The sequence below is a fragment of the Otolemur garnettii genome, unplaced genomic scaffold (assembly GCF_000181295.1).
Source record: "Otolemur garnettii isolate 467f Iridium unplaced genomic scaffold, OtoGar3 scaffold00060, whole genome shotgun sequence".
NCBI lineage: Eukaryota > Metazoa > Chordata > Mammalia > Primates > Galagidae > Otolemur > Otolemur garnettii.
This window is the reverse complement of record NW_003852455.1, coordinates 1-3,526: the sequence shown is the minus strand read 5'-3', so window position 1 is coordinate 3,526 and position 3,526 is coordinate 1.

Here is a 3,526-nt window from a genome sequence, read left to right as displayed (position 1 = left end):
GCCTCAGCCTCCCAAGTAGCTGGGACTACGGGCGCCTGCCACAATGCCCAGCTATTTTTTCTTCTTTTTTTTTTTTTGAGACAGAGCCTCAAGCTATCGCCCTGGGTAGAATGCTGTGGCATCACAGCTCACAGCAACCGCCAACTCCTGGGCTCAAGCGAGTCTCCTGCCTCCGCCTCCCAAATAGCTGGGACCACAGGCGCCCACTACAACTCCCAGCCATTGTCATTTTTTTTTTTTAAATGACCCCCCAATTTTATTTATTTTTGCAGTTTTTGGTTGGGGCTGGGTTTGAACCCGCTACCTGCAGCATATGGAGCCAGTGCCCTACTCCTTTGAGCCACAGGCACTGCCTGACAGCTGCCTGCAGTTGTCATTGTTTAGCTGGCCCGGGCAGGGTTTGAACCCACCACCCATGGTGCATGTGGCTGGGGCCATAACCACTATGCTACCGAGCCAATCTTCGGACTTTATTACCTCCACAGTTTAGTGAGGGGCGAAGAGTTTGAGGTTGCTGTGAGGTATGATGCCATAGCACTGTACCTTTGGAAGGCTGCCCTAAACAGACATCTGGTTATCTGTAAGACACCTTCCATTGGAATTCAACATTACATAATGTCTTCCTGGGGCTGTCAATGGGTTTACCCTTTTAGGTGCTTGCATGAAAACCTTTGTGTTTTTCTTTGTCTGCCCTTTATGCTGCCTAATGCATAGTCCATCCCAAATGGAATGCTTTGTATAGTTGTTACTCAAGTTTTTTGTTGTTGCAGTTTGGCCTGGGCCGGGTTCGAACTTGCCACCCTTGGTATATGGGGCCGGCACCCTCCTCACTGAGCCACAGGTGCTGCCTGTTACTCATGTTTTGAAAATATTCACATACCTTGGTCAATGCAGAAGAGTCTGTATTGAAAAGTAAGATTTTTCCTCTTGGTCCCCACAGTTTTCCTCCCTCTACCCATTCACAATTATCAGTTTCCTGTGAATATGTACGTGAGAGTATGTATGAGACCTTTGTAAAGCACAGATGGTGGCTCTGGTTCCATGATCACAATGTAAGCCCCCCTACAATCCGTCCCTTCCACTGCTTACCCTGGATAAAATAGGAAAAAAGAAAAGGGGAAAAGGCCATGTGAGTAATTTAAGAAGTAAACAAGGGCACACTATAGAAGGCAGTAACTTAAAGGGAGCAAATAAAAAACGTGTGCCAGCTTGTTGCCTGTAACTTAGCAGCTGGAGCGCCAGCTACATATACCAGAACCCAGCCCAGGCCTTCCAAATAACAATGACAACTACAACCAAAAAAAACAGCCAGGCAGCACTTTGGGAGGCCAAGGCAAGTGAATCACCTGAACTCAGGAGTTCGAGACCAGTCTGAGCAAGAGTAAGACCTTGTCTCTAAAAATAGCTGGATGTTGTGGCAGGTACCTGTAGTCCCAGCTACTTGGGAGGCGGAGGCAAGAGAATCACTTTAGCCCAGGAATTTGAGGTTCCTGTGAGCTATGATGCCGTAGCACTCTACCAAGGGTGACAAACTGTCTCAAAAGACTGAAGTGGTTATATAAATATCAGATAAAGTAGACTGTAAGGCAAAGTATTATCAGAAATAAAAATACAGGCCAGGTGTGGTGGCTCTTGCCTATAATCCTAGTCCTTTGGGAGGCAAAGGCAGGTAGATTGCCTGAGTTCAGGAGTTCAAGACCATCCTGAGCAAAATGAGACTCCATGACTACTAAAAATAGAAAAACTAGCTGGGCATTGTAGCAGGTGTCTGTAGTCTGAGCTTCTCAGGAGTCTGACACAGAAGATCAGATCTCTTAAACCCCAGTGTTTGAGGTTGCTATGAGCTATGATGGCCACAGCACTCTATCCAGGGCAACAGAGAGACTGTCTCCAAAAAAAAAAAAAAAAAAGACAGAAATTATGCTATAAGGGACAATTCATCAGGAAGATAATATAGTTTAAATATGTATTCACTTTAATACATAAATAAAAATTTATAGAATTTATGAAATGGCAATTTTGCCATTATAATAGATTTGAACACCCATGTCTGCGGCTCTGCGCCTGTGGCTCAAGCGGCTAAGGCGCCAGCCATATACACCTAAGGTGGCGGATTCGAATCCCCAGCCCGGGCCCGCCAAACAACAATGATGGCTGTAACCAAAAAATGGCCAGGTGTTGTGGCGGGCGCCTGCAGTCCCAGCTACTTGGGAGGCTGAGGCAGGAAACTCGCTTGAGCCCAGGAGTTGGAGGTTGCTGTGAGCTGTGATGCCATGGCACTCTACCCAGGGGGATAGCTTGAGGCTCCATCTCAAAAAAAAAAAAAAAAAAACACCCATGTCTGAGCAGTAAACAGAAAATTGTTCAAAAAATCAGGACGTAGTATTTGAAATGTTATTGGCCACCTCAGTCTATTTCACATTTGTAGTATGCTTTATCCCTGAACTGCAAAATATGCTTTTTTAAGGTATATATGGTATATTCCTCGTGATAGGCCATATGCTGGATTATAAAACAAATTTCAGGAATAAGTTTGTTTTTTGTTTTTTGTTTGTTTTTTTTTTTGAGACAGCCTCAAGCTGTCATCCTGGGTAGAGTGCTATGGCATTACAGCTCACAGCAACCTCCAACTCCTGGGCTCAAGTGATTTTCTTGCTTCAGCCTCCCAAGTAGCTGGGACTACAGTGCCTGCCACAACTCCCAGCCATTTTTTGGTTGTTGTTGTCACTGTTTGGCAGGCCCAGGCTGAATTTGAACCCGCCAGCTCTGGTGTATGTGACTGGCACCTTAGCCGCTTGAGCTACAGGTACTGAGCCAGAAATAAGTATTTTTTATTTATTTGTTTTTTATTTAATCATAAACATAGAACTTGTATACATCAATGCATTTATGGGGTACATTGTGCTGATTTCATACAGAATTAGGAATGCTTACATCACACTAGTTAATATATATCTCATCTTGTTTACTTAATTATTGTGTTAAGACATCTATACTCTATACTAATAGATCCGACATGCACCCTTGCATTATGCACCATAGGTGTGATCCCACCATTCACCCTCCCTTGATCTAACCTCCCCCCTCCCATCTTATCCCCCCCCTCCTCCCTCCATCTTGGGCCATAGATGCAATCTATTCCTTTTTTTTTTTTTTTTTTTTTTGCAGTTTTTTTGGCAGGGCCAGGTTTGAACCTGCCACCTCCAGTATATGGGTCTGGCACCCCTACTCTTTTGAGCCACAGGTACCTCCCTGTGATCTAATGTTCATATGAAAGTGTGAGTGATTGTAAATTGGTTTCATAATAGTACTGAGTACATTGGATACTTTTTCTTCTATTCTTTTTTTTTGGCCAGGGCCAGGTTTGAACTCACCACCTCTGGTATATGGGGCTGGTGCCCTATTCCTTGAGCCACAGGTGTTTTCTTCCATTCTTCAGATACTTTACTAAGTAGGATATATTCCAGCTCTATCCACATAAACAAAAGAGGTAAAGCTTCCACCTTTTTTTTTTTTTTTTTTTTTT